At 50.6% G+C, this 11,318-nt stretch overlaps 1 long non-coding RNA gene and 1 pseudogene across 1 annotated transcript; both read left to right on the top strand.

Moving 5' to 3' along the window:
- The first annotated feature begins 1,799 nt into the window (after positions 1 to 1,799).
- On the top strand, positions 1,800 to 1,879 carry LOC129478230 (uncharacterized; annotated as a pseudogene).
- Positions 1,880 to 5,702: 3,823 nt separating this feature from the next.
- LOC134735180 (uncharacterized) lies at positions 5,703 to 10,798 on the top strand. The gene is made up of 2 exons (XR_010117971.1): positions 5,703 to 7,360; positions 9,433 to 10,798. It is a non-coding gene; the product is annotated as an uncharacterized lncRNA (long non-coding RNA).
- Positions 10,799 to 11,318: the final 520 nt, after the last annotated feature.

The following is an 11,318-nucleotide window of genomic DNA, read 5'->3' as shown; positions in this document are numbered from 1 at the left end:
ATACACTCTTTTGTGTCCAACTTATTTCATGTAACATTGTATCTCTGAAATTTACCTACACTATTGCATTTTCCAGTAGTCCGTTGTCTTTCCTTGCTTTGTAGAATTCCACTGTGGAAATATACCAAAATGTACTTACCCATTCTATTATTGATAGACATTTGGGTTGTCCCAGTTTGGGATTAGTACAAAATCAGCTGCGGTGACCATCCTTGTATTTGACTTTTGCTGAACATAAGTATTCATTCTCATGAGCATATATATGCAGGAGTAGATTTGCTGAGTTGTAGAAAACACATATGTTAGCTTTAGTGGTTACTTCCAAAGAGTTGTCCAGAGATGCTACCAACTTACACTTCCAGCAATGTATGTGAGTTCTAGTTGCTGCAATATTTTCAGTCTTTTTATTATTTATTTATTTATTGAGATAGAGTCTCACTGTGTCACCCAGGCTGGAGTGCAGTGGCACAATCTTGGCTTACTGAAACTTCTGCCTCCCGGGTTCAAGTGATTCTCGTGCCTCAGCCTCCCAAGTAGCTGGGATCACAGGCATATGCTACCACACCCAGCTAACTTTTGTATTTTTAGTAGAGATGGGGTTTCTCCCTGTTGGCCAGGCTGCTCTCGAACTCCTGACCTCAGGTTATCCCACTTTGGCCTCCCAAAGTGCTGGGATTACAGGCATGAGCCACCATGCCCAGCCAGTCTTTTTATTATTTATTTTTATTTATTTATTTATTTATTTATTTTGAGAGAGAGTCTTGTTCTGTCGCCCAGCCTGCTGGAGTGCAGTGGCACAATCTTGACTCACTACAACCTCCGCCTTCTGAGTTCAAGCAATTCTCCTGCCTCAGCCTCCCAAGTAGCTGGGATTACAGACATGCACCACCATACCCACTTAATTTTTGTATTTTTTAGCAGAGATGGGCTTTGGCCATGTTGGCCAGGCTGGTCTTGAATGCTTGGTCTCAAGTGATCCACCCTCCTTGGCCTCCCAAAGTGCTGGGATTACAGGCATGAGCCACCATGCCCCACCTAGCCCTTTCTTTCTTTCTTTTTTTTTTTGAGATGAAGTTTCACTCTTATTGTCCAGGCTGGAGTGCAATGGTGTGATCTCAGCTCACCACAACCTCTGCCTCCCGGGTTCAAGCTATTCTCCTGCCTTAGCCTCCGGAGTAACAGGGATTGCAGGCATGCACCACCATGCCCAGCTAATTTTGTATTTTTAGTAGAGATGGGGTTTCTCCATGTTGGTCAGGCTGGTCTCAAACTCCCGACCTCAGGTGATCTGCCTGCCTCGGCCTCCCAAAGTGCTGGGATTACAGGCGTGAGCCACTACGCCCGGCCCCCACCTAGCCTTTTTAATTTTAACCATTTCAGCAGATGTGATCATGATTTATTTATATTTTAAAATAATATTAATATTAATAATATTTACCACCTATTGGCACTAGAAATTTAGCATCCATTGCCTTTAATATTAACAACTCTAGAAAGTAGATATTTTTATCTCCATTTTACAAGCGAGGCTCTGAGTGACTAATAGTTGAACAAGGTGACATGGATGTAAGTCATAGAACCAGAACACCAGTGCAGAATCCTCTGACAGCAAAAGCCTGTTTGCCCCTTGCCTGCCACACAGTAGGGAGCAAGAGCCTTGTCTTTCTCCTCTGAGATGCTCCATAGTGCTTAAGTAAGAGCTTAAGAAGGCTTATTAAATTAAATGAATTGGTGTCTATGAAGAGGCTGTGCTCTTGCATCAGGGCAGGCCCATCCAGGTGCTCTAAATTCCAGCGACTAAGACTGTACTTTTAGGGATCATTTCTTTAGTTCATTACTAGATAAGTTTCTCTGAATATGTAGAGTGCAGAATTATAATAAATAGATTTTAAAATAAATAAGTAAATAAATTCCAGTGACTGACTAGATTTAGTTGCAATCAGGAGATCTTGTTTTTGGAAAGAAGGAAGGAAAGAAGGAGGGAAGAGAGGGAAGAAGGAAAGAAAGGAGGAAAGGAAGGAAGGAAGGAAGGAAAAAAAAAAAAAAAAAAACACCACTGTTTGTCTGTTTGTTTTTTTATTTTGAGATGGAGTCTTGCTCTGTCACCCAGGCTGGAGTGCAGCAGCGCGATCTCAACTCACTGCCAACCTCCACCTCCCAGGTTCAAGCCATTCTCTTGCCTCAGCCTCCTGAGTAGCTGGGATTACAGCCACCCACCACCATGCCCAGCTAATTTTTGTATTTTGAGTAGAGTTAAGGTTTCACCATGTTGGCCAGGCTGGCCTTGAACTCTTGAGCTCAGGTGATCTGCCCACGTCGGCCTCCCAAAGTGCTGGGATTACAGGCGTGAGCCACTGCACCCAGCCAAAACACCGCTATTAATCAATTGGGCCTCAGTTTCCTCATGTGTAAAATGGAGATAATAATATTGCCCTGGCTAATGAGAGAATGAGAGGCAGTGCTTTACCGTTTGTAAATTTTAATTTGTATATTGATAGAATTATTTAGCCATAGCCACCGTCTGTGGAACTTTCTAAAATATATGGATTCCAGGGACCCAGCCCTGAAGATCCAGATTGGCATGATCTAGGGTGGGGCCTGAGTATGTACATTTTTAAAAAGCTTCTCTGGGTGATTTCAATGCTCAGCTAAGGGTGAGAACAGCTGGGGTAAAAATATGTATGATCATCATTATTATTACAATATGATCATCACTGTAGTTATCTTTTGGAGGATGAAAGTGGGGGAACACCCTTCAGGGAAGTCTATAAACACCTAGATCCATTGTAAGTCCTTAAATAAAGACCACTGCCACTGTCTTCACTCCCTGGTCATCTCTGGCCTGGGGTTTCAGAGGCAGGTTCATAAGTGTGTGTGTATGTGTTTTCATGAATATGTGCTTGGAAAAGGCAATGAGAAGAAAGCAAACTATGAGGGGTTTCTGTCTTGAGAGGAAGCTACTGGAACCAGGAAGAGCAAGCAGTCTGATTCCTAGGGGCTCAGGCCTGTGCACTTAACCATAAGAAACAAGTGAAAGCGGCCCCGCTGAGCTCCATGAGGAGCATGGCTAATCCTGTCACTCTGATTTGCATGTGTGGATGGTCTCCTTGTGGGGATGGTCAGTTCCTGCAGACCTGTAACTGCTGAGCTCATGAAGAGCCCCCTGGGATCTGGCTTGAGAGTCCAGCAGCCAACTCTCTTCCTCCTGTTAGTACTTTACCCCATAACCTGGGTATCCCAGGGTACTGTCCATCTCTGAGAGTTTAGAGCAGGGCAAAGACCAACCCACCGATTCCCCTCTGTCCAGAGACTTCAGTTCCTGGGCCACTTTCTATCCAAGGCCACAAGGCCAAGTTCTAGGTCTCTTCCACTCTTTATACTCAGTAGTGGGGACCTTATGGGACTAAGCTAGGGTCCCTGCATGTCCTGACATGGAGGTGGGAGGGAGTAGAGGGCCAGGGCTCAGAAAAGGATGTGGGAAGAGAAAAAGGAAATAAAATAGAGGGCAGGATTAATGAAGTGGCTTCAAAAGCTAATAGTGCATTTCCCAGCATCTCCTCCTCTGACTCTCCCATCCCAAGGGAACCTGCCCACACCCCCAAAGCAGCCTGCCCAGCTCTCAGTCCACCTGCTAGGGATCCCAGCGCTGGAAAGAGGCAGGAAGTTTCTCAAGGTGAGGGAGAGAACTCCCCTTCCTTTATACTACAATCTCTGGAGATGAAACCCCAGGTCTCAGCCCCGCCTGTGAAGCACAGGCCCACCCCCACCCCTACCCAGCTTCAAAATAGCCAGTGGGAGGTGCATTATCTGGGGATGCTTTGGGGACAGCTCCCGCCATCCACAGCCCTGGCCATCTTAGTTTCTTTCAGCTCATCCCATCAAATGCTCTCCTTTCTCCCAGGCCTCCTCCCTAGAAGCTGACCTAGAGCTGGATTCCCAAATAAACAGTAACTAATTGGATTAGGAGCCGATAATACTGTTGACCTTTCTTAATGTCTACTGGCTGTCTTTCCACCACACTGAGGCTTAATTGTATGGGATGGGGAGGAGGGTGGGGGACTTCCAGGAGTGAAGTGACCCCTGTTAACCTTAGATAAAATGGGCTCAGCGTCTTCCCAACTGCCTGTCATCCCCCATGGAGCAGGAACACACACATGCTCCCTCTCTCATCAAATAATTACACAGATGATACACACATGCATAGGCATGCATACAGAGATGCAAACACACCCAGAGGCACATATGCATCCACACGTGGTGCACACATAACTTTGAACCTGGGTCATACATGTACACAAGTCACACTTGAATGATACACATACAAAATTACATATATGAAAGACAAGTATATGCATATACACAGATACACATTTGCAAAATGCAAACACACAGATACATATCGATAAATATATATTATTGCACACATGATGCAAATACATAATAGATGTACTCGCATATGTAGACAAGATACATATGCAAGTAAAGATACACTGACATGCACACGTATGCATGATGCTTAAATGAGCATGCAAAGTCCATGATACAAGTGCATACACACATATGCATGCTACGCATACCTTTGCACACCGATAGATGTCAGACCCCAACCCCCCCCACCACCACACACACACACACACACACACACACACACACAGGCATTTTGCCCCATTCCACAGCCCATCTCTTTCCCAGTCTCTGCTGCTACCACTATCTATTTGTTCCTGGGTTGTCTGGCTGTGTTTCTGGGATCCTGAGTATTATGGGTCTCTTGGAGTTCTGGCCCAGCCCCCCTGAGTGTCTCCTCCTCTCAGAATCTCTGGGGCCCTGTCCCCGTGTGGATCTCTCTCATCCTGGGATACTGGAGTGGAAAAGGACCTGGCTGCCACGGTGGTAGGGAGGGCATGAAAAGGGAAGAGATTAGAAGGGGAGGATGGGAGACAAGGGCCAGAGAGGATGGAAAGGAGGGTCGGGGGAGAGGACCGGGAAAGAGGGGAGCAGGGAGCGAGGGGCGGGGGAGGGGCGCCTGCCTGCGCACAGCAGATGTTGCCGCTCCTCGGATGGCGCTGTTAATGTAAGTGGAGTTTCTGCAATGGTAATTAGGAGGGCCCTCATTACCCTGGCGGAGCCGGCTGAGAGCCGATAAAGCCGAGGGGGAGAAGGGCCGACATCAGGGTAATGGGGGAGCGGGGCCATTGAGGAGCTGGAGCCGAGCCGGGACCGCTCCGCGCGCAGCTGGAGCCCGGCGAGAGGGCCGCGGAAGGGGGGTGAGGACCGGGCCCGGAGCCCGGGGAGGAGCCGAGAGGCGAGCGGCAAGGGGCATGGCGCGGCTGGGTCTGCCCCGGGGTTTCGCACCGCGACGCGGGTCGAAGTACCGCGAGTTGGCCCTGACTGTCTGCAGGATGAGGGTGTCGAGGAGGGTTCCAGGCCAGCGTGCCTGCCTCGCCTCCAGCGCGGGGTAAGGAGATCCACGGAGGCCTCTGCGCCTAAACTCAGGTGGCCAGACAGAGACGGGGCGGGAGGTGGGTAAACGGAAAGGACACCCTTCCCCTCTATGGGCCCCGCCCGCTGTGCAAGGGTGGGGAACTAGCACCCTCGTCCAGCGTCTAGCGTGACAAAGACATATACTCTAGAATAGCCAACACGAGAGTTGAAGGCTCCAGAATGTCAGATCACACACTGGAGAAGACCGGCCTTCAGGGTTGGAGGTAGAAGCCTCTTGACTCTTGGGATTGAAAGGAGACCAGTCACCCCTCCTGGGAGGACTCTCCCACCCATCCTCCCTTACATAGTAACCTCCCAGCCCTAGAGGAGCTACAAGCAAAGAGAATTGGAGAAGCTCATCCAAGCAGTCCTAAGTACCTTGCTTCCATGCAGGGCTTTGCAGGAAGAGGAAGGGAGGCAGGGAAGGGTACGGTGACAGCTGTAGACATCACCTGCAGCTCTGCTCCCCAGCCAGGAACCCAGGAGGCCCTCCCAGACCCCCAGAATGGGGTTCTGGGGTAGGCAAATCATTTGCCATCTATCCTCCTCACACCTGAGTATTCTAGGATGGGCCTCCAGCCCTTTCCAGGCTAACTCAGCGAACCCAGCCTTCTTAGTCAACGGAGAGACATGTCTACAGAACAGACCATGTGGCCAACTCCTCCTCCTCCCCCTGCCCCAGGCAAGAGGACTCTGAGAAGACATCCAGGAGGCAAGGAGTCTGTAGCCAGGACAGAGAGAGAGGAACTGTGGGGGTCTGTACAGGCCACTCCCTTGGCCATCTGAGGTATTTGGCTTCTATCAAAAGGGCTTTCTGAAGCCCAATCCAACTTGGAGAATACTTCTAGTATTTCTTTCATAATCCTGTGGACAGACAGAAAGTCCCCAGGAGCTGAGATGACTGCTGGATGTGCAAGAGGACCCATCCTCCATTTTCATCCCCTCTTCACATCCCTCCACCCACAGCTGCCTTCAGAAGCCCAAGGTCTTTGGCCCTGCCACTCTGGTTTGCCAACTCCTCAAGGACCACATAGGCCCAACTGTTATGGAAAGGGTGGACCAGAGAGAGGGGCTTCTTTTCCTTCAGGCTTTGGGGAAGGCAAAGGCAAGTCCTGCCACTGCCCACTCCAGAGACAGCCGCATCTTCCAGGTGACTAAAGGCACGTGATGGTTCTGAGGAGACCAGGACTGTGGGGAGCTCCTGGGCTCAGTGGGGGGAGCTCCTGGGCTCCGGGAGAGCCCCAGATGCCGCTCCCCTCTTCAGCTGCATGGCAGAGCAGGGGTTAACGGGGAGAGGCTGCAAGGCTGGAGCTGCGAGGCTGGAGCAGGCGGTGGCTCCCGCCTCCTCACCACCCCCCCTCAAGAGTTGCTGACTCTTCCTTTTTGTTCGGGCTGACAGCGAGCACCTGGTGTGCTCCTGCAACAATATTGTTCCTGCCTCCCTCCCCCCAGGCCCCAGGCTCCCTTCCCTCTCCCCCTCCCCACCCGCCGGCAACCTTCCCCTCTGCCTCCTCTTTCCCTTGCCCCCTCCTGCCTGTGGCCTCCTAGGCACCCCCCTACCACAACCACCACAAGCACCACCGACCCTGCAGTGTCAATAAACACAACATATGCTGCCATTAATGTGAAAATCGTGCCCTCTACCCCATTCATCTCCTCAGCCTGCCCGCCCGGGGGTGGGGGTGGGGGGTGGAGGAAAGAAAGGTCAAGTGGGAAGCATTAACTACCCTCTTTTTCCGATCTGCTCAGTCCCCCCCCCCCACCCCCAGACTGGAGAGAGGAAGAGGAATTGGAGGAGAAGGGATGGGATAAGCGTGGGGGTTTTCTGAGACCCACATTCTCTCCGACATGCCCACAGAGCCTCCCTACAGGAAAACAGGTGAGCGTCCTCATCCAGCCCACAGCCTTCAACTTTGGGGTGGGGGCCAGAGTGAGGCCCTTGGCCCGCCCATGGACAGCCGTGTTGCCAGCACAGTTCTCCTGGGGCCAAATGTGGTCACGCAAGTGGGTCTCTTTCTCTTGCACATCCAGCAGTCATGTCAGCTCCTGGGGACTTTCTGTCTGTCCACAGGATTATGAAAGAAATACTACAAGTACTCTCCAAGTTGGGTTGGGCTTCAGAAAGCCCTTTTGATAGAAGCCAAATACCTCAGATGGCCAAGGGAGTGGCCTGGCCTCAGTCTCCTCAACTAAATCACCAGTTCCAAGACAGCAGGGAATAATAAAGATAAAAATAATATAATAACGACAGCTAACATGTATTGAGGGCTTATTTATGTACTAGGAATTGTGCTAAGCACTTTACAGGCTTTATCTAATTTGGTCCCCGTAAGACCCCTATGGGGAAGTTACAACGGATATCCCCATTTTACAGCTGAGGAAACAGGCTTCACAGGGTAGCTAGCATGTATTGAGTGCTCACTGCATGTCAAGCGCTGTGCTGAATTCACTTAGTACAATTTTTTCTTTTTTGTTTTTTTTTTTGAGACGGAATTTTGCTCTTGTTGCCCAGGCTGGAGTGCAATGGTGCGATCTCGGCTCACCGCAACCTCCGTCTCCCGGGTTCAAGCGATTCTCCTGCCTCAGCCTCCCTAGTAGCTGGGATTACAGGCATGTGCCACCACGCCCGGCTAATTTTGTATTTTTAGTAGAGATGGGGTTTCTTCATGTTGGTCAGGCTGGTCTCGAACTCCCGACCTCAGGTGATCCGCCTGCCGTGGCCTCCCAAAGTGCTGGCATTACAGGCATGAGCCACCACACCCAGCGAGTATGATGTTAATGACCCTGCGAAGCTGGCATCACTATTAGTGTCATCTTACAGAACAGGAATCTGAGGCCCAGAAAGGTTCAGTAACTTGCCCAAGGTCACACAGCCAATAAGCAGAACTTGGCCAGGAGCCCAAGTCTGTCTGACAGCAAAGCTTGTTCTCTCAACCCCTATACTTTCCTGCCTCCTTCTTCCATCTATCACCATCTCCAGTAACCCCACAGCATGGCCCCCTCAAATCCGCCCCGTGTGGGGTTGAACAGATACAGGGCAATGCAGAAGGAAAAGCTGACGAGCGGCCTGAGCGTGAGACCGAGCGGAGACTTATTCTCTGCTCAACTCCTCCCTCGTTTCACTGTCACTCCTCTGCCACTGAGCTGCGCCCACCCAGCCTGTGTGCCCACTGGACTCCTGCCTCCTGCCCAGCCCCATTTTAAGAATTCATCGTGGACAGGCAAAATGCCCCTTCAGGCTCCCTTAGCACAAAGACATTGTACTTTGCTCTGCAGCTCCTCACTTCTGAGACTCCAGTTGCTTTATTGATATTAACTTAACACTCCCCCCACCACTTCCCCACCCGCCCTGGCCCAGGCTGACGGGCAGAAATCTGCTGCCTGGGCACCACCCTGACCTCTCTTTTCCTCTTTCATTATCCACTCCAGGCACCAGGGAGCCAGCACCAAAATTAAAACAATAACTAAGCCCGAAGTGGACCCAGCAGCCCCCACTCCCACCCCAAGGGAGGGGAAAAAAGCCACAAAAACACCTGGAAAGGAGAATAATCACTGGAAGGGGAGGGGGTGACCCACTCCCATGCCAGCACCCTTCACCTGCCTTAACCCTTTGTTCCCTGGACAGTAACCAAGGTTTCCCCATTTCATCCCTCCCGCCCAGTCCCATAAAGAAGCGGCAGCTTCTGGCAGCTGCTCAGCCATTTGGTGCAATGGGATTTGAATAAACAAACTGGGGACAGTGAGGTCCACAGAAGTCCATAGTCAAGGGCTAGGACCCCTAGAGGCTCCCACTCCTGCCACAGCATGAAGTTCTTACTTTGGCAAATTGTTGGAGCATTGGTTGATCATTTACTTGGTGATCTGTGCTAAACACTTTATAAAGGACACCACCTTATTTGATCCTTTTAACAACCGCACAAGGTAGGTATTATTGTTGCTTCCAATTTTCAGATGAGGAAATGGGCCACACAAGTCACACAACATATCCAAGTTCATACCAGCTAAGAAGTGACAGAATCAGGCCGGGCGCGGTGGCTCATGCCTGTAATCCCAGCACTTTGGGAGGCCGAGGTGGGCAGATCACCTGAGGTCAGAAGTTCAAGACCAGCCTGGCCAATATGATGAAAGCCCTGTCTCTACTAAAAATACAAAAAAAAAAATAGCCAGGTGTGGTGGCGTATGCCTGTAGTCCCAGCCACTGGGGAAGCTGAAGCAGGAGAATCACTTGAACCCAGGAAGCAGAGGTTGCAGTGAGCAGAGATCACACCATTGCACTCCAGCCTGGGCAACACAGCGTGACTCCGTCTCAAAAAAAAAGAAAAAAAAGAAGTAACAGAATCGGGCTTCAAACTCAGGACTCTGTTTGCAGAACCTACAACTTAACCATTTTGCTAAGCTGTCTGTATGGATCTCTCTGGGTTGTTACTGGAGTCTAGTTAAACAGGTAGGCTTAGTTCTGGGATCCTTTGGCCCTCAATCTCCCAGGCTACAGAATGGGCCTGCTGTGGCCTGTCATCTCATATCAGAGCCAGCGAGCCAGCTGGAAAGAAAGGACACGGGTCAAGGCAAGCCCAGTCTAGCTCTGCGGAGGCCAGCAGAGGGGGCTACTGTCCTGAGGTCAAGTGGTGGGAGAGGGAAGCTTAGAGAGGCCCATCTCAGGAGAGCAAAGGTGCCGATTATCCTGTAGTGGTGGGCACCTACCCGTGCAGCCCCCCTGGACATCTATGGGGTAGCAGTTCCAGCAGGGGCTGTCCCTCCAGGGAGAGGGGGCAGAGCTAGCAGCACTGAACTGTCCTAAGTGTGCTGGGCTCTGCAGAGGGCCTTTCTGTCCTACACCCCCTCAGCCCTACCTAGAAAGAACCTGTCTCACTGCTCCATTGGTCCCACACCAGGATTCCCACACCACCAAGCTGACCCCTTCCCTGCCTCTACTCCACACCACACTCCAGCCTCTCAGGGTCTTCTAACCGCCCCCTTATCTTGTCCAAGGTGTGAATAAGTCCTTGTTTACCTTAATTCTGCTAACACCAAGAGGGAGACTTTTCCAAAGGCTCTGTACTACAAAACTGAAGGAAAGACTAGGAGAGCCAACACTTATGTTACCATGGCCAGGCCCTGTTCGAAGGACTTTTTTCCTAAGATTTGCACAACAATCCTAAGAGATAGGTACCCCTATCCTACAGATGGAGGAAAGGAGGGCCTGAGAATTCATAAACTTTAGCTGGTGAATGGCACAGCTGGGATTTTGATCCAGGCAGTATATGCTTATGCAACACTACTTTCTCCAAAGCAAAAAAATAAATAAATAAACCTTAAAGTCTTTATTTAAGTTCTTTATTCCACATTAGACTGTAGGCTCTCTAAGGGCTTTCTTGCCCATCATGGCATTCCCACAGGGTGAGGCAAAGTGGGACAACCATAAATGTGCACCAAAGGGATTCCAAGACAACTAAAGGCCTCCAAGGACTGCCTGACACACCCCAGTGGGCACAGAGGACATGATCCTTCCCCTTGCCTCAGCCATGGCTAGCATGGGTGCTAGACTCAGCCACACTGACTGCTGGCCACAAGCAGGCTCAGCTGAATCCAGAGCCAGGTCCGATGAGGTCCTCTAGCCTTTCCAGAACTCTTCCAGCTTCTCATTGCTCTCCCTTGACCCTATAGGTTCTGACCCAGTCCTGGCCCCCTCGGCTCATCCTTATAGCCCCTCAAGTGCCTGCACCACCTGTCTCCAGAGACTAGTCACACTTCATGAGGGCCCTCATGGTCATGCCCTTCAGAGGCCACTACTCCCCAAGCCCGGTGCTCTCCTGCTATCATGGAGCATATTTGTGGTT

The sequence above is a fragment of the Symphalangus syndactylus genome, chromosome 2 (assembly GCF_028878055.3).
Source record: "Symphalangus syndactylus isolate Jambi chromosome 2, NHGRI_mSymSyn1-v2.1_pri, whole genome shotgun sequence".
Classification (NCBI taxonomy): Eukaryota; Metazoa; Chordata; class Mammalia; order Primates; family Hylobatidae; genus Symphalangus; species Symphalangus syndactylus.
This window is presented reverse-complemented; position numbering and strand designations above follow the sequence as displayed.